The 20,796-nt window shown below is 36.6% G+C and overlaps 1 protein-coding gene across 1 annotated transcript in view; it reads left to right on the forward strand.

The window, feature by feature from the left end:
• MAN1A1 (mannosidase alpha class 1A member 1) overlaps positions 1-20,796 on the forward strand; it is a 162,488-nt gene that overhangs the window by 93,757 nt on the left and 47,935 nt on the right. The gene's annotated exons all lie outside the window — the stretch shown is intronic.

Here is a 20,796-nt window from a genome sequence, read left to right on the forward strand (position 1 = left end):
CTTCCAAAGAATCCAAGTCCTAAGAGCACTTACTTCAATTAGGCTGCTGGCAGAGATACTGCAGAGCCAGAACCTTGGACCAATCAGATCTCCCATGTAAGGAACTGGTGTGACAGGTGGGGAGCACTTGGGACTGGCCTGCCCACAGTTGTAAGGAGGGAATGGAACTGCTCCACTGACCCAGATCAGCCCAACCTTCTCATCCCATTTGGGTGGAGAATCTTGTTATGCCAAGTCCATGGGAATTTGGCTCCAAGAAAACCTGGGCTAAACAGACTTTCTGGTATTTTCCCAGGGAGTAGTTTGAATTTTTATGATAGTTGAATAGTTTGCCAATAAACAGTCTTATCTTAAGCTGCCTTCTTAACCCCTCCTCCCCCATAAGTAATTAGTTACATACGTACCTCCTTGTGGTGGTGGTGGTGATGGTGATGATGATGATAGCTATTTTATTATCATAAAATGTCAAGCTTTGTTCTAGGGTCTTTGCGTGTATCACCATATTCAATCCCACAGTGACCCAAAAAGGTCAATACCATTGTTATCTCCATTTTACTAGTGGGACTTACACCGCAGAGAAACTAAGTAATTTGCCTAACATCATGTTGTATATAAATGGTTAGAGATAGAATATGTACTTAGACATTTATACACACATCAATACATTAAAAAGTTTTCTTGTTTTTAGAAATGCCAAGAGGATGTGCAGGGTGATTTGGCAGGATTAATGCACATTTATTCTAAATTACTTATTTTAGTGACTTTCTTTCCTGAAATTAATCTTAGTCAGTGAAATTAATTATTTGGTTAATAAATCAGTTAAATGTGACGCTTTGTTTTCATTTGTATGTTATATATCGATACCTGACATCACACTGTACCTGTTTATAATTGTGTGTGTGTGTGTGTGTGTGTGTGTGTGTGTGTGTGTGTGTTGAGGCGGGGATGTTAAGTCAGTAAGGCTGGGAGAGGGAGAGTCCACCAAAGTAGGCCATGTTAACTTGAGTTCTCTATTGTATGATGTGATATCTCAGGATCCGCTTTTCCCTTTAGAGGTCCGACAGCTCTCTCTGCCATCTTGAAGGTCATAGCATACACTGCAGGGACTCAAAGCAAGAGTGGGTGTGTGCTTGGCCTGGAGTCAGTATGGTGTTTGTTTGGAGGTCCGTGAGTTTTTTATTTGGCTCATGTAGATCACCTATAATAGGCTTCCGTATCTTTGGACTTTGTATTTATAGAAAATACTCTGACCTAGAAACGACTCTGCCACCTGAAATAAGACCTGGTTATGAAAACACTTTGCACATTTAACACTTTTTTTTTCGTACTTACCCTCTGAGAAAAAAATGATATAAGCATAATAATACACTGAGTTAAGTGGTTATCAGGAGACCTGGTTCCAGGTATTTTACAGCCACTCTGAGCGTCTTTCGAGCAATCATTTCAGCTCCCCAGGATTATTTGTAAACTGGAAGTTAGGCCACTTCAGTAGTTGCTTCGTGCACCTTTTCAGGTTTATAGGCCATTTGGAAATTCTGATGGAACATGGCCCTCTTCTCATAAAATGCACATTCCTGACTACACATATTTTTGCACAATTTCCAAAAGCTAACAGCACCATCGGAGCCCACCTAGAACCTAAGAACCTTAAGTTTAAAATACTGACGTGAATGATCTCTCCAACTTCTACTCTAAGATTCTGCGGAACTAATTTGCATTGTTTCCTGGAAGGTAATTAAATAAGGCCCTGCTAAAACTAGCAGAGAGAGGTGTGCACCTCCATCATTGCCGAAGTTCAGTCAATTACTGTAAGGTGCTCATATCATTCAGTTAGTTCTAGCCTCTCTCAAAATAAGCATAAGAAATTAGATTCTTTTCAAGCATATTTAATTTTACTTAGTGTTTGCTTCCAACAGCCAAGAGGCTTTTTCCTTAGTTAGAACTATCCTTCGTGTATAGTGGAGGTAGTTTTCAGTACACAAAGGAATACTTCTAAAAACTTAAATACTGAGGAATCCTCCATTATCCTCTATTGTCTATACCTCTTGAAAATTCATCAACTGGGGCATGGAGTTTTTTATAAAAGCTTATTTTGAATGTATAGTATTTTACATTAGAATTTTTTAATTTCAAAGATTACAGGAAAATGATATATGTTAAAAACTAATGTATCATTTTATTGTATTCTCTAATGTTTTCCCGTAAAACTAGAGGAAATTAGGTGACCACCCAAGAGCTGATGGGAACACTTTTAATTTCTTCCTGGGCAATTTGTATGAAATTTTTTATTATACATTTTTTCCATTCTCAATCCCATTTACTAAATAGCACTGACTTGCCCAAGTTCACAAAATAAGCCATGGCAGAATTAATAATGATATCAATCCACTGAAATTCCTCATATCCCTTTGCGTAATCAAGTATACTCATCGAATTCATTCTCCGTCCAGTTGTGAGGCTTGTTTATTACCTTAAAGAATATCCTCTAGGAAAAGAAGCCAGAGTTTCATATTTATCTGTAATAAGTGCCTTTCAGGATGTGCTGTTCATGCCAACCTGTGTATATGTGCTATTTCCTCTGAGTATGTGTATTTTTACAGTATGTGCCAGAGGATAAGGGACAGCTGGCATGGAGCTTCTTTTCTAGTTTTTTGACGACTGTCACCAGTAAAATTTTCAAAGGAGAGGGGAAAAATATGTCTGGCAAAAACATATTTTCTTAATTATCTTCTCAGAATAAGGGAGTGTCTGTGGAATGATTCCCACAAGAAAAAAAGTGCTTGAGGGTGCTTTTTAGAATACAGTAGCTACATACTCACTGTTGACTGGCTTTGAAAATTTTGGCAATAATTACGATGGGAGAGGTATAGAATATTCTGTCTGTAATATCATAGTTCTCTTGCTTCTCAATTTTAAAAATAGGGATGCTGCTCTTTGCCAACACCTATATGCTAACAAAAAATGTGAACTTATTGGTGTTATATATTCACATCCCTCTAGTATTCAGATTATTGCCTGAAGATAATTGGTTTCTTTACCTTTCTGTTGTAAGAAATAAGCATTTATTTTAGTCCCTGCTGTGATAAAGTTTCTGTACTGGGTCCTGGGAAGATTTTCTGTTTCTCTTCACTTTATTTAAAAAGACAACCGACATGATCTTTCCCTCAGGGCATTCACAGCCTGGTTGGTAAAGCAGAATATATTTTTTATATATTACTATATTATACACTCACTCATGTAACTGATGAATGTAAACTGGTCTGTGCCAAGGAGAGATAATAAGTACTCACCGAGTTGAATTTAAAGCAAGCAGTAGTTTGAATTGAGGAGGTTTATGCATTTGGAGCCAAAACACCAATAAGCCAAAATGGCTTTCAGCATTTGTGCAAACTGAGAATAGCAGAGAATCTAAATAATTTACTCATATTCCACATTAGGAATTCTGTCCCAAAAATCTGTTCAGAAAAAATAGATATATAATTATCTCTTTTGCTACATCTGTAATAATTCTTAATTCAAGAGCTGCTATATTATCTTGTAAGTTAATCGGAATTGTGATTTAATAGCAAGCGGTAATTTGAACAGATACCTAGGTGTCATACACAGGACCTGATTCGACTAACATACCAGCTTCACCAATACAATAGCAGAATGAAGATGTGCGTATTATATAACACCTCTGCTAAAAGGAAAGCATGGCCTTTTTAGTAGATTAGATTTTTGGTAGAACTCAATTTCTCTAATGTGAAAATGTCAAAATTTGATGTCTGATCTTATTACTGTGAACAGGAGGCCCTATGCATTCTTTTTCTCCACCCTACAGAAGAAAAATCACCTCTGTGGTTTGTAAAATCAAGCATTTCACTATTTCCATATTTCTAGGTATAATTCAAGCCTAGATAGAGTAAACTTACTAGATTTGGAGTTTTCTCCAGTGTGTTCTTAATTTAAAATAATATAGTTAATGTTCCCATTACTCATTTCTATCACACGGCCTATAATCTGGGCATTCCTAATAATTATTCTGTCTTTCTTGATAAATGAGTTAGTTTTAGCTATATACTATTTTATCACTTGTTTCTCTTTGTGGATTTTTCCAAACTGGCACTTGCCTGGTGGTTATATTAGGTTAGTGGGACTGTCTATAGCGTGTGCTTTTGTGGCGCACGTCAAGGGATGTGCTGGGAAGTGACTGATCTCCGTTCCAGCTCTCGTTAGTCAGCAAGGTGATGAATGAGCACAACTCCTTCACCTATTCTTATTTCCTGCTTTGTAAAACCTTATTTACTGACTGCTCTAATTATGCAACACAACAGCATATTGTATCATTAGTTACGTTGCAATTTGTATTATTATTATAATTAAATTGCAAATTGCTTTACTTTAACTGAAATGGGGCCTTAATTAAGAATACTACATAGCTTAAGGTTTTCTAATAGTGAAAGATTATCCTGTGTGAAGCATGTACTATAGTAACAAAAGGCAGTAGCCCCCTTATTGGGTTTTACTTCGGGGTGTAAATCCTTAAGTATTATTGTAGCTGGTTTCAGTAGACACAAACTATGAAAGACCATCTAATTAAGCTAAATATTTTTTAAAATATTTTCCATATATCTCCCTGTGTTTTATTTGAGAGTTGAAATATAAATGTTCACATTATTAAACTTATTAAATTTTAAGATGAAGCAAATACAATCTTAGACTTTAAGTCACAAGAATAATATTTTAAAAATCAAGAAACAAATTTTTTGAACATGAACAGATCAGACTTATTTAATGATTCGCTAATATTCTGATGCAAAATGCTGAAAAAGGTTCTGTAGCAGTGATATAACCTGAGTGTAAAATCAGTGTTGTGTCTTATCTTTATCTTTTATTTATATATTTTGTGGATCTGCTAAAAATTCAAAGTTCAAGCAACCCTAGAAAAGAAGGAAGTTCCACTTTTTCCAAGCATCTTAAGCTAACCTACTCTGTTTTTATTTTTCCTGATTGAATGTTTTAATAATAACCATATTTTAAGGTTTTCATACTGACATGCACAAAGTTATCAATGTCAGACATTAGAATATCAGTACCATAGTTAAAGCTGCTGTTTATGAACATTGTCAATATAGCTCTTGGCCTTGGATAAGTCACTAAACTGAGTTACCTTCTCATAAAGTAAAATAATAATAGTAATTTTACTTATCCTGATGACCTCATAAAGTTTTTTGTGGAAATCTAATGGTTTAATTATAAAATATCATTTCGAAGTGGTGTGAAATAAATGTAAATTGAAATTATTATTAATTTTTGTTCTTCTCAATTTTCATTATAAAATTATGTGGTGTGTATAGTATTTTGTATTATAGAAAATAGCACATAACTAAAACTAATTTGGTTTTGATACTTCTTTTATAGCAGTTTTTAAGTTTTTAAGCTACTCAGTGCTTATAACCCATTCTCAAGTTTCATTTTTGAGGTCAGGAAGAGAGATGGTATTTGTAGAACCAGCTGGAAATACACAGAGAATGTCTCCATGTAGTACATGTAGGATTGTGCTGGTTCCATACTCGAATATTTGTTATTTTTTAGAATATTTTGGAATCAGCCTATAGGTTCCAATCTCAGTTTCCTCTCTAAAATTATATTTATTGGTGAATTATCTCCTCTAGAAATAAGAACTGCTCCATCCATAAGATTTAAGAAGTGTGTGAGGCAATAAAAGGCAATGGTCTTTTCCCATGCCCCACATATTAGATAGTGTTTAATTAATATGGCATAAACCTGGTCCATAAGAAGGTATGTGCACTCTTGCTGTAAATATCTGTAGAGCCCTCCTTCCTAATTCTTAGGCTGTCTCACTTCTACTGAGGGTCTGACTGCTATGGTTACTTTCTGTCAGTGATTCTCAACCTTTCCAGTGCTTTAGAATAACTAGGGCATTTAAAAATACATATTTTTTGCTGCCTCCCTGTCCCCAGGTCTGTTTCATTTGGCTTGGAGTATGGTCTTGGCATTTTTCAAATCTCCTCAGCTATTCCAATGTTCACCTGGGGTTGAAAATCACTGCATTAAGTCTAGTGTTTATATGCTGAGAATAGCTTCATTTCTCTTCTCAATTACCTTTGAAAACATGTCCCTGCCCAATTGATGGTCAGTTTAACTTTTGAAATATAGAAATATTAGAAAATTGGTATGAAAATACCCAGCTTTAATAGAATAGCAGTTCTCAAATTTTAGAGTGTATAAGAATTGCCAGGAGAGTTTGTTAAAAACAAATATTGTTGGCTGCCCCCTAAGAGTTTCTGACTGGACAGGTTTTTGGTAAGTCTCAATAATTTGCATTTCTACCCAGATCCAGCTGATGCAGAGGCTGATGCTACCAATGCTGCTGATGCTCAAGGACCATACTTTGAGAACCATCGTAATATAAGAAATGAGCCATAAGAGCTAGTTAGTTTCTTAAATCTCAGAGCTGCTCACTGAAGCCCCCAACTCCAAACATCCTTGAGGGGTGAGGAGTGGTGGAGGAGAGGGGAGGGAGGATTCTGTTTCTATGACTAGTTTATTTTGTTAATAATTACCCAACTCTTTCAATTAATTCTAAGCAGTTTATTGCCTCTTCTGGAAAGCACTGATTCCAGACATTAATTACCCCCAACAAAAGTTTACATGCTTTTTCCCTTGCACTATTATTATTTTTTTTAATTCAGTAAGACTAGAAAACAAATGTTGGTCCATTTTAGCATAGAGGGGGAAAAAAAAAACATTTTTAATGAAGGACTTCGGAGTAACATAGAAAGGAGAGCCATTTGTGTAAAAGCCATTCCTATGGCTCAGGCAAAGCAACTTTATTTTAAGCAGCTGGTGACCTGGTCCTATACCTGAGGGCATTCCAGAGCCCAAGAAGCTATGATCATCCTCCCATCAGAAGAGGAGGAGGGAACCCAGGCTTCTTCTGGATCATTTAATTCTCTCGCCAAGCGTCAGATCACTATATCTGTGCCAAGCACTCCATAGCTTGACCAAACTAAAGGCATTGATTTATTGCAAGTGGAAAATAAGGATAGCAACACTTAATTTAAAGGCACTTTGTGTATATCCTCCTTTATTGGGACATAAGGGACAAGAAATTCTGAATAAAGGATGCTTTGCTATTCCTTAGTCATGCGTTGTGAGGCAGTAAGAATTTCAAGAACCTAATGGTGTCTGAACTGTTCCATTTCTTCCCACTCCTCTGGCCATAATTGAAGTTAATACCCAGGTAAATGAGGTTTTCAGTGTCTTTTATTCCCTGGAGGAAGGAGCAGACCATATCTGTCTTTGCACACGGCCTCTAACAGTCCTCATTACTTCTCTACACCACCCCACCCTCTTGCTTCATGAATTCCCGTCTGCCACAGACCACTTCTGCTGCGCTTCGGTGGGGCAGTGGCAGAAAGTTGACATGTGAATGGAGTAAACTGGCTGATGTTTTATTCAACCATGGATTAGATGCTGAAAAAATGTGTGGTTTTTTTTTTCTGTATTTCCTGAAGTGCCCACACTTAAAGCTAAATTACAGCATATGAGTAATTAAAGTGCAAAAATTTATCAAAGGTGATGTGTAGGCAATTGAGAGACAATCTACCCCAAGAGGGCTGCTTAAATCCCTTAAAAAATGGCTTGTGGTATGTGGGAAGGCTGGTAAGAGGCCTTCCTCACTATTCAGTTCTTGGCAGATAGATCCTTGGTACAAAATGCATGGAACTGGATTGTTAAATATGACCACTACTTCCCCCCACAGCATCCCACTGTTGAAGCAGTTAACTCCCCAGGACAATTTTAAGGACAATTATAGTTATTTGAATGCAACAAACTCAAAGTGGCTTTCATCTCAAGTTTTTCAAATGCTCAGAACTAGTATTTTAGGGATTCAGCTTTGTTCACTGTATTCACACAATTGGTGGCAAATCAGACTTGGCAATTGGAAATGTATTCTGTGTACAGGACTTAAATTAGGAACAAGTCAGAACACATAATTCATACAGTGCCTTTACAGGTCAGCAGTGGAATAATCTTTTCAAGGAGCCTGCTATCCCAGATTTTTAATGAAGCAGCAATCAATTTTCCTGTGATTAATCTCAAGACCAGGCTCATGTTTTTAGTGTGGGGCAAACCTTTCAAATATCTAATTAATAAAGTTTAATTTAAAAGTTTGTGAAATCGTTTGATTAGATGTTTGGAAATCAGCCTAGGTATCAAAGCAATTTCTCAGCCCTTATTATTGTTAATCATTGTAAATATTCAACTAACTATATTGAATCTTTGGGAATTGGAAGGTCAATATAAAATATTTATACTACAGCCAATAATTTTTAAAAGCCTTACACTCTCAGTGGGTATATTAACCACTCCATGTTTTCTGCTCATGCAGTAGTGGTTGTAGTTGATCTGTTCTAAAAAGTGGGATGAACAGTAATTGATTGCTGTCTCTTTTATTAACTAGAAAAAGAAAAGTGATGGAGCAATAATAAGAATTAATTGTAATTTACTAATCTGGAAATTAATGTGCAGCTGGGCATGAGTACAAGCAATGCAATTTGGTGATTTAGCAATCATGACAAATTATCTTCATCTGTAAGGTAGAGAGTTGCTAGCATTTCTTTATTTGATTTTTAGTAACAGACCTAGTTTTAGGAAGACCTTATATGAAGGCTCATATTGCCCTTTTATCCTGGAAATGTCAGTTGGAGTTTAGCATTATTAATTAGGTCTCACTTTCCCTCTTTGTCATGTCATGCTATAGTTTTTATGGAACATTTGTACAAAACAGTGATTACTGGTAATTGACCTGCATATGTTGAATAATCTTAAGATGCTACTGAGGGTTTAATGTACCTTGTAAATTGAGAGGCTTCCAATTAAGTTGAGTTCTTAAGATAATCACTTTCAAAACTAATCAAGTAATAGGACATTAGTAAAGCTCTTATTGACTTAATTGTGACAAATTAATAAACAGACCCAGTGCAATTACTATAATGGTTCTGTCAGTGATCAGTTTTCCAAAACTTAAGCGTAAATCTATTCTACCCCCTGGAAGTACAATAAAAGTTACATAAAGCATTTTAAGGTGGATATCATTTCTAATAGCTGTGTGTGAGTACAGTGTAGTGTTGTGTCACTTCCTTTTTAAATATGACTGCATTTATTTCAGAGGCCAGTGAATCTGCTTGCTAAACCCTTAAAGCATATGATTTTATAAGAGATCTTCTGTATGCCTTGAACAAAATGATTACACGTTCTTGGGTTCTCCCATCTTTATTTTTCTATGCCTGTGCCCTTGGCGTTGGTGCCCTCTCTCCTTGGAGAGCCATAGAATGTCCTGTCCTAATCTCAGTCCCCAAGAGCTGTCAGCATAGTGCCTTTTTATACCTAGTTGGCACTCTGCAAATGGACTTTGGGAAATAAATGAATTATGAATTACAGATTTGCCATAATTTTTTAATATCTGACAGTGCCAATTTCTATGACTTTGCTGATTGCATTTAAGAAAATGGCATCAGAAAGAACGGGAATAGAAGTCCTGCTTCCACTAATTTAAGAATAGTATGACAAATATAAATATCTCTCCAAGAGCACCAAACTATGTGTTTAAAATGCTGCATTTTACTGAATATGACTCTATTAAAAAATAACATGACCACATATCTTCTTTCTCCAAGCTTTGATTTTCTCATTTGTTAAAGTAGAATTAATAAATTGTATCAGTTTTCCTGAGATGATGTTTATGACAGAATGCAGAAATTCAAGAAGTCAGGCGTCTTTTAGATCCATAAGTGTGGATCACTATGGAATTTCAGGATCCTGAAATCATCATGGTAGACATCCATACCACCCATCCATACTACCTGTGTTTAAGTTAGACCTTAGCACAGAAGAATGGACTTTCATGTAAAGAAGTGTGTGCATACGTGCGTGTGTGTATAATAGGTATACACACATTTGTAATTCTAACATGACTCTCGTGTTCAGTTTGCAACTTATGGTCTTCCTCAAACAAGGGAAGCATTGTAGAGACCTCATAGTAATTGTCATTATCTGGAACAACAAAGGGAAGTCAAGTACCCAATTTAACTACACGGCTGAAGAAGGATTGTTTTTAAATTATTGTAATAACCTAAAATAAGGATTGCAGTAAGGACTAAAATTGCGGTGGTTTCATTAATTGTGAGGCATTAAAATAGTGGTTCCGGAACTTAATAGGAAAAAATTCATGTTAACATCGTATAAATGCAGCACTTTTAACCATTTGTTTACATGCAATTACTGTAGCTAATCACATGATGGAATTTGCAGCCCACTATTATATCAGCACCATAAGCCCATGGTTTTTAAGCTTTTTTGCCCTCTTATCAATGAGATATTTTTGAGCACTCACCCAGAACATGTACTCTTATTTGTAAATTATGTATATATGGACCGCTGTATTAATATGTCCTATACATCTGCAAACACTCAAAAAGTAGAATTGTAAAGGATAAGAAATAGATGAGGAAATAAAGTATTTTAGTAAGAAATGAGTGTTGGGGCACCTGGGTGGCTCAGTCAGTTAAGCATTCGACTCTTGATTTTGGCTCAGGTCGTGATCTCACGGATTCATGAGTTCAAGCCTCACCACACTACCTCCATTAGGCTAAACACTGACAGCTTGAAGCCTGCTGGGGATTCCCTGTCTCCCTCTGTCTATTCCTCGCCTGCTCACACTCATTGGCGCACTCACATGTGCGTACCCTGCCTCAAATATAAATAAACATTTTTTTTTAAAAGGAGTACATGAGGGGCGCCTGGGTGGCGCAGTCGGTTAAGCGTCCAACTTCAGCCAGGTCACGATCTCGCGGTCCGTGAGTTCGAGCCCCGCGTCAGGCTCTGGGCTGATGGCTCAGAGCCTGGAGCCTGTTTCCGATTCTGTGTCTCCCTCTCTCTCTGCCCCTCCCCCGTTCATGCTCTGTCTCTCTCTGTCCCAAAAATAAGTAAACGTTGAAAAAAAATAAAATAAAAAATAAAAGGAGTACATGAATGATCATTTTAGACAGTGTAGTGTGATTTTATTTTTCATTTCAGTTTAAGGCTTATGATACAGTGAGTGTTTCAAAGGTCCCATTCTGTTTTCCTTATTTCAAAATTTGGTTTTAACTCTGTCCAGAAGGAAAAGGTAGCAAAGTTGTATTGGTGAGAGAAGTGTGGCACTGGCTGACTTTCCTAAAACATGATGTTTGCATTAAATCCCATCCTTTGGTTATGCAAAGAATATTCTTGTAATTGTGCCAGGAAATGTCAGTCTTTCCTGATATCATCCTTTGTTCTTGCAAAGTAAAAGAAACAAAAACCTCTGGAACTCTTCCTTTAGAAGATTTTTTTTTTTAATTTTTTTTTCAACGTTTTTTATTTATTTTTGGGACAGAGAGAGACAGAGCATGAACGGGGGAGGGGCAGAGAGAAGTAAAAGAAACAAAAACCTCTGGAACTCTTCCTTTAGAAGATTTTTTTTTTTAATTTTTTTTTCAACGTTTTTTATTTATTTTTGGGACAGAGAGAGACAGAGCATGAACGGGGGAGGGGCAGAGAGAGAGGGAGACACAGAATCGGAAACAGGCTCCAGGCTCCGAGCCATCAGCCCAGAGCCTGACGCGGGGCTCGAACTCACAGACCGCGAGATCATGACCTGGCTGAAGTCGGATGCTTAACCGACTGCGCCACCCAGGCGCCCCATTCCTTTAGAAGATTTTAAAGCAGAATAGAAACTTCCATTCTTAAGTTTGATACAAATATGAGTTGTGAGGTGAGCCACTTTCAGAAATATTTTCAGGAATGTCCAATTTCAAAATAATCTTTCCTTAGAGTTCTTTTCAAATTCAGAGTTGATCCATGTTAACTTGTTACTTTTATTTTCAAGTTGTAGAATAAGTGTGTTGTTTTCTTCCTGTTTCTTCTTCTTTTTCTTGTAGTCCTTCTTCTCTTTCTCCTGCTCCTCCTCCTTCTCCTCCTCGGCTTCTTTAAATCATCTCATAGGTAGCATACTACTGACAGGTAGTATGTCCCAGTAAACATCAGCAAATAAAGACCATTTTCTTTTTCTGAAAGGTCAACTCTTGATTAAATTCTTTGCTTCAAGATAATCATAAAATCTCTGTTTGTTGCAAAATATTTTCGTGGTCACTCCCCATCTCTTTACGAAGTATTGTAATAGAATTACTCTGCTGTGTAAGGTCTTGGATGTTAAAATTAACTGCATCAGTGACATTCTATAGCTCATAAACCATAATACATCAGAAGTCACTGACTGCTGTAAAACAAGTGAGGTACCCTGCTGACCTCTTCTCACTGTGTAGTCTCTGCAGAATCATCACGGGGCTATCTTGTATGGAGCTTTTTACAAGAAGCACCAAGGGAGGGGAGCAGTGAATATCTGAATATTTAATTTGATAAAGCATTTTTTTTTTTCCTTTCAGATAAAAAATTTAGAAATAGCAGCTTTGATAGTTTCTTCCTGCACTCTAATTAAGAGTCTTGCATTCTGCTTCAAAGGCTGCTGCCATAAACAATAAATATCTGAATGTCGTTTACCTTTGTCAAGCCCAGACCAGTGTCTTATCGTTTGGCAGTTTATAATGGGCATATTGTCTCATTATATTAAGTGGACTTTGATCCTGTGTAGGTTACTCTTGAGAATATTTTTTAAATTGGTTTCAAGGGAAGTTCTAAATTACTTTTAACCAGCTCTAAATATTATAAGGGTAAATAATCCTGTGGCACATTCTCCTTTATTTGTATTAATTTTCTCCACTTTAAAGTGGGTCAGCTGTGGAAGTGTGCCTGAAAAGATTGTTAATTATATCAAGAACTTTTCTAAGGTGAGTTATTGGTTTTAATATGAAATAGGTCAGAAAGTGCTTGAAGACATTAATATTTAATATTGATTGAGTAAGCAGTAAAATGGCTGAGGGTACCAGTCTGCACTGGAAGAGTTATATTTTTAAATGGACGGCATATTTGGTGCTAATATCCAAAACTTTTGTTAGATTCAAAAGGTTTCAGATTACAGAATTTGCTAATTTGAGTTTCTGAGGCCCATGACCAAGAGAGTAATGATTTCATATTTATATTTGAAAAAGAAGTTTCAAACCTGGGATTTGTAGGGTAAGTATAAGCTCTATATAGAATAATCTATAAAAATAATAAATAAATTTGTGTTTTGAGTTTTTCTGAAGACAGTAAAACCTAGGTCTCTTCAAACAAAAGGTGCTACAAAATATATTTATTATTGTGTTCATCCTGAGGAAAAGGGGAGGAAATGGGAAGCAAGAGGAATTATGCGTGTACAAGCTGTAGGTAAACAGACAAGCAAATATCAATGCCTCATGCTTCTGCCATTCTCTGTAACCTACAGAGGAATTCCAAATATAGGTATGTTTTAAAGTTTTGTTAATTTGATTTAATCTAGTCTGGCACAGATATAAATATCCAATTCTGTAATTTGAATTTCCTTTTGAAATCATTTGGAGCTATTTGAACTAAAGAAAACTTTTATGCTCTGACATAAAAGTATTCTGTTATTAAGTCCTAAATTTGTACCTGAATCATTGGAATCCCATTCTTTCCCCTTTCCTTAAAAAGTCTTCAGGGGCGCCTGGGTGGCTCGGTTGGCTAAATATCCAACTTCGGCTGAGGTCATGATCTCATGACTTCTGAGTTCCAGCCCCACATCGGGCTCTGTGCTGACAGCTCAGAGCCTGGAGCCTGCTTTGCATTCTGTGTTTCCCTCTCTCTCTGCCTCTCCCTCATTCATGCTCCGTCTCTGTCTCTCAAAAATAAATGAACATTAAAAAAAATTTTTTTAAAAGAGTCTTCAGTGGTAGCACTTGTATTCTTGAATGTACCCCCTTGTCCTTCTCCCAGGACCTTCTTTCCTGGGCCCCTTCCCCTCTCTGGCGCTTCCATCCTTTTACTTTTTTGCTGATACTTCATCCATAATGTTTCCCTTCTTTATTTATTTCTGATCCTTCTCTTCCTTCTTCCACTCGGGCCCTCACCATCACTTATTTCAACCATTGCAATAACTTTTAACATTGTCTTGCCACCAGTTTCCCAAGACATCTTCCAAAGTTCCACACTGTTGGAATGTTTTTAAAATGGAAATTTTAGGGACGCCTGGGTGACTCAGTCGATTAAGCAGCCGACTTCAGCTCAGGTCATGATTTCGCGGTCCATGAGTTCGAGCCCCGCGTCGGGCTCTGTGCTGACCGCTCAGAGCCTGGAGCCTGTTTCAGATTCTGTGTCTCCCTCTTTCTGACCCTCCCCCGTTCATGCTCTGTCTCTCTCTGTCTCAAAAATAAATAAACAATAAATAAATAAATAATAAATAAATAAATAAATAAATAAATAAAATGGAAATGTTATCGTGTCACTTCCTTGTGTCTTCTTCTTTAGTGGTTATTCACTACCTTAAGTATAAAATCAAAATTAGCCAAAAAGATGCTCTATGATCTATATTTCTGTTGTACAAGCTGTAGAATTTCTCAACTGTGACATGGCTATTCTTTCCTCTGTGTATTTACATTATCTCTGTCTGGAACAAGTTTCCCTTTGTCCCTTTCCCTTTAAGACATGGCAGGGACAGCACCACTTGCAGGAAGCTTTCCTTATTTCTCCCTGCATCTGTGGGACTGTCCTAGTGTTGCCCAGCACCCCACGCTGCCCTGATGGAACAGCCTTACTTGTCTCTGTCATCCCAGGCTGGGAATGCTCTTGTGGTGACAGGTGAGTGGCAAGTGTCCAGGTCCTTCTTCCGGGCACAGATGAAGAGTTCCAAAAGATGCTGGGAAACACAATTACCTTCAGGCAAGCAGTAAAGAGTGCAGCTATAAGCAAGACAAGGGTGCTAGAGACACACAGTTTGGTGTGAGCCTGACTACATGACACAGACAGTTCACATGGGGAGTAGCTGTTTTCGTCTCTGCCTTCTAGTCTTCACTGTCTGCACGGAGGTAGGTGTAGGTATATATGAGTGGGTCAACAATTGAGGCTAACTCTGTTGCCTTTTTCAAACCCTTTGCATGCAGATACGTACAGAGTCCCCCTAGATTTTAAAAGGCAGTAGCCACCCCTTAATCCAGATCTGTAGCCCAGCCTTCACTACAGAATTTAATTCCTATATCCTACTGAGTGCCAGATAGTTCCTCAGCTAATCTGTCAAAAGTTGTCTGCAGTATTTTAATCCCCAAAGGAGTTCCCCTTCCAGACCTCTTGTTCTACCAATAACCTCATTCCAAACATCCTGAAGTCTTTAAATACTTATCCCTGATGGCTAGTCTGTCATCAGATCATGTTTACTTCATTTCCATGGTATTATTGACACCTCTTACAACCAAGTTTCTTTCCCATTCTCTTCATCACCCAGTTCTAGGCCCCCAATGGTTCCATTCTGAGATAGAACAGTAGCTTTGGAAAAAGCCTCCCTGCAGACAATTTCTCTTCCAACTTGACTGTATTCATATATGTATGAATATGTGATATATATGTGAGATATATGATATATGTGATATATATGTCATATATATATATATGATATATATCACAAATAGGTGATACAGATATATATATTACAACTAGAGTCATCTCCTCAAAATATATTATCCTTCTGCTCTTCACACATTCTCCCTTAATCTAGAATCTTTAATAGCTTCCCCAAAGCTGTAGTGCTTTTCTTCAGAGGCACTGTGCTCTCAAACCCCCACATTCATGCATATATAGCCCCTTGTCCTAAGCAGACCCTTTAACCACCAAAAAATTCTGCTATCTTCAAAGGTCCAATTGTGTCACCTGTTCTCAAAGATTTCTTCAATTTCTTTCTCTCTGCCTTGTCCCTTCCCCACCCTGGGCACGTTTAATGACCTTCCTTTTCTTGTTCTCTTAACACTTTGTTTCCTATTGCAGATAAAAGCTATTTCATTGAGTTGTGGGACTTCAAAAAGTTCTGCATAACTGTGTTGAATGCATGGAGATGAAAGCTTCTGGGTGAATTTAAAAAAAATAGTATCAATTATTTTTCCACTACAACAAAAAACAATGCATTCAGGTACAAGTGGAAATAGTATCTTTTTGGTAAATCTCCATTCTGTAAATAAGGCATTAATTATTTAGTGAAAATAATGAGGCATCCTTTTACAAATTGGTATTTCACCATTTGCTGTTTTTCTGTTTTACATAGCTAGATAAGAGATTAAGGCTTTCCCATTATCTCAACCTTAAAAACTGGTGTACCAAGTCCCATTATTTATCTAAATACTGTGTAGATTCTCTTCTTCTGGCATGATAAAAAAAACCCAAGACTTCCAAATATATGAATCATAAGAAAGATTTAAATTAGAGGCACCTAAGTGGCTCAGTGGTTGAGCATCAGTCTTTGGCTCAAGTCATCATGTCTCACAGTTTGTGAGTTCGAGCCCCACATCGGGCTCCACGCTGATGGTGCAAAGTCTGCTTGGGATTCTCTCTCCCTCCTTCTCTCACTGCCACCTCCATGCTTGCTCTCTCTTAAAATAAAGAAATTTTTAAAAAAGATTTAAATTATATCTGGATACTTTAAGGAGTGGAAGAAGAATGGAATGAAAGAGGATGTTTTGTTCAGGTAGGCTTATTTTCAAAGTGGAGATACCACTTTGGAACAACATCCCTCACAATCTTCTAGTATGAAAGCATTGTAATTAGAGGATGAAGTAGAAAATAAGTCCTATTAAGAATGTATGCATGAGATCTTTAGTCCAGTGAGTCTGGAATGATAAAAGTGGAGTATCACAGTGCACTGCGGCAAATATCCCCCATTAATCACTGACCTGCTGCCCAGACACTGATCCAGAAATTCAGTTCTCTTGTCTTTGCCTTTTAAACTCTAGGTAGATCCCTTCATGTGAAAATCTTTCTAGACTCAGGAAGATAGTTCTAACACTCAGGGAACTTTACCCAGTCATAGTCTACTTCTCCAACATTTTGATAAGCGGTTTCAAGGGTTAATGACAGGGTAAAATAAGTTTCAGTAATGCTTTGGCAAGACAAGAAAGCAGCATGCTCACGTATAGAACAACATAGAATGGTATAATCAGCAGAAAGACCCTGTGGTCCAAGATACATTCTTGCCATTATTACCTGAGATCCAGTTTTATATTTTATATATAACTGTAGTTACAGTTATATAAAACTGGGGTGAGCACTGGACAGAGAAACTGCTAGGGGAAAGTAGTTGGTTGAATTAGACCAGTGTTCTGATTGCAACGGCTAAAGGAAACCTGCCCATTTATTAAAGGAACCTGTTCATTTATTCAGCAGACAGCAGACAAACATATACAGATTCTCTTCCTCATGATTTTCTTAGAAACATTTTCTCTAGCTTGGTTTATTGTGGGAGTACAGTATGTAGTACATATAACATGCAAAATATGTGTTAACCAATTGCTTATGTTATCGGTGAAGCTTCTAGTCAACAGCAGGTTAAGTTTTTGAGGAGTCAAAAGTTATATGAGGATTTTCAACTGTGTTGTGGAGGTCAGTGCTCCTAACCCCCATGTTGTTCAAGGGTCAGCTGTATATTAAAGAAAACCCTAAGTCAATATCACAATATCATGATATTATTAGTGTGACTTTTTTTTTTTACCAAAGCTTTGGATTCATTGTAAACACATGAAACACCTGTAGGGTTAGAATGAAGTTAATCAGATTCTTTGTTCTTGCACTAAAGGTAAAACTGTCTTCGATTAAGTTATCAAGGAATAAGTATGCTGGAGAAGAATCAATAAATAATTACCACAAAGCTGCATGACAGGAGTCTCTCCAAACTAGGTCACTTTCACAAGTCTGATAAGTTTAACATTCCAACGTTGTTCAACTTTCCACTGAATATGTTAAACTAAAAGCTAGAAAATCGAGCATGTTTTTCTAGTCTCCTTTTTCACTCCAATAGTTATTTTCACATATCTAGAAAAACTTTGGTTTGCTAAGGATTTAAAAGTGTAGAGCAATGAATCCTATGGGTGTATATCTCAATAATGACAAGTTTTCTTATAATTCCAATAAATAAATTAATCTTTCCTAAATACTTTCAACAAATGTTAGTTTTTTCTGATTGTAGAATTTTAATCCAGTATAAACAATTCTCATTTTTAAAGAGACAACAATGAAATAAATTTTTGTGCTATTTTTTTCTTTCATCAAATTTATTGAGGCATAATTTACATGCAAAAATGCATAAATTTTGAAGGTAAATTTCAATGAATTTTGACAAACATACACCCATGTATCCAGCACTACAATCAAGATGTATAACACATCATCACCCACAAGACTTTCCATGTGACCCTTGCAGTCATTCACTCACCCCTTACCTGACCCCCAGGCAATCAATCACTGATATGTTGCTGTCACTATAAATAGGTTTGGCCCTTGCTAGAATTTTATACAAAGGGAATCATATCGTATTTGCTTTTTTCTGCCTGGTTTCTTTCATACCACTGAGTAGTATTTCATTGTATGGATATACCATAGTTTTTCCATTCTCCTGTTTATGGACATTTGTGTTATTTCCAATTTTTGGTGATCATGAACAAAGCTGCTTTTGAAAGTTCATGAGCAAGTCTTTATGTGAACATTTTATGTATTAATTTGAAAGTTCATGAGCAAGTCTTTATGTGAGCATTTTATGTATCAATTTCTCTGAGGTAAGTACTTACAAGTAGAATTGTTGAGTCTCATCAACTTTTTTCCAGTCTTTCCAAGCGTGTTTTATACAGCCTCAGAAGATAAAGTGTCTAACATGTTTTCTTCTAGGGAAGTGGACAGTTTGGGTTTGTATTATTTTATTTTGTTGCCATCCAAGTTAATAAAGATAATATCCCCTTCTGGATCAAAAGTTGGGCAAGTTTGTCAGCAGTTCCTTTAAAAGATTAAGGTTTCCTAGACTGTAATGCAAACCAACTGCATGTGCAGTGTCTACCCAGGCCACCATTCCTCGTCCCTGTGTGAAAGGAGACACGAGGAACTGATGCAAATATGGAGCTCATGCTGCCTGCTCTTCCTTTTTTTCTCCTTGTCTGTATTATCATATACATTTTTAAATTTTCTTTTTATTTTGGTCTAGGTAACGTACAGTATTATATTAGTTTCAGATGTACAATGTAGTGTTACATATATGTGCATATATATGGGTATATATGCACATATATGTAATAGATTTAGGTATGTATATAGATATATAGATTTTCTCTAAGGATTGTAATCTACTTAGAATTTATATTGCATTTCAGGTAAAATACAGAAATTTTTCAACAGTATCATTCTTTTTGAAAAAAATGCAGATAGATATAGACAGACATAGATAGATAGATAGATAGATAGATAGATAGATAGATAGATAGATAGATAGACAGACAGACTGACCTTACATTTACCTCCATAATTTGCCATTTCCAATGCCCTTATCTTCCTTCTTCTAGATCTCAGTTTCCATTCACAATCATTCCCTTCAGGCTGAGTAGATTCTTCTAGTATTTCTTTTACTGCAGTTCAGCTGGCAACAAATGAACTCAGTCTTTTGCTTATCTGAAAATACCTATTTCCCTTTCCTCTTTGGAGTAAGGTTTCATCAGAAATGGAATTTTTAGTTTTCAGATTTTTTTATTAACGTTTTGAATATGTAATTCTTGTATGTTATGGCCTAGATTGTTTCTGTAAGAAGGCAGTCATTGTGTTATTGCTGTTTCTGTGTAAATGATTTGTTCATTTTCTGCCTGCTTTCAAAATGTTTTCATTATCTTTGGCCAGCAGAAATTTGACTCTGATGTACCTAACAAGGAATAGTTTTCTTCGTATTTATCCTGGAGTTTACTGAGTTTTTAAGATTAATACCTCCATGCTTTTCACAAAATTTGGGAAGTTTTCAGCTGTTGTTTCTTCAGATATTTTTTTCTTTTCTTCTTTCTCTCTTTCTAGGACTACAGTTACATTCTGTTGGACTTCTAAATGTTAGTCTACAGGACTCCAAAGCTCTGTTCATTTATATTTATCCTATTTTTGCTCTGTTCTTCAGATATGATAATTTTATTGATATCTTCAAGTTTGCTGTTCCTTCTGCCCATCCTGTTGGCAAGTTTCCCTTTAATTTTTTTTTTCAAGTTAAGTTTCGATTCTGTTTTGTTTTTTTGTGTGTGTTTTTTTTTTTAATCCAGGTTAGTTAATATATAGTATAAAAATGATTTCAGGAATAGAATTAAGTGATTAATCACTTATATATAACACCCTGTGCTCATCCCAACAAGTGCCCTCCTTAATGTCCATCACCCATTTAGCCCATCCCCCGACTCACCTCCCCTCTATCAACCCCGAGTTTGTTCTCTGTATTTAAGAGTCTCTTGTGGTTTGCTTCCCTCTCTGTTTTGATCTTATTTTTGCTTCCTTTCCCCTATGTTCATCTGTTTTGTTTCTTAAATTCCACATGAGTGAAATCATATGATATTTGTCTTTCTGTGACTGACATTTCACTTAGCATAATACACTCTAGTTCCATCTATGTTGTTGCAAATGGCAAGACTTCATCCTTTTTTTTTTTAACGTGTTTTTTTTGTTTGTTTGTTTTTTTGTTTTTGTGGTTTTTTTTTTTTTTTTTTGAGAGAGACAGAGACAGAGACAGAGAGAGCGTGAGCAGAGAGGGGCAGAGAAAGAGGGAGGCACATATTCTGAAGCAGGTTCCAGGCTCTGAGCTGTCAGCACAGAGCCCAACGCAGG

This window comes from Panthera pardus, unplaced genomic scaffold, assembly GCF_024362965.1.
Source record: "Panthera pardus isolate Hobbes unplaced genomic scaffold, ASM2436296v1 HiC_scaffold_17, whole genome shotgun sequence".
Taxonomy (NCBI): domain Eukaryota; kingdom Metazoa; phylum Chordata; class Mammalia; order Carnivora; family Felidae; genus Panthera; species Panthera pardus.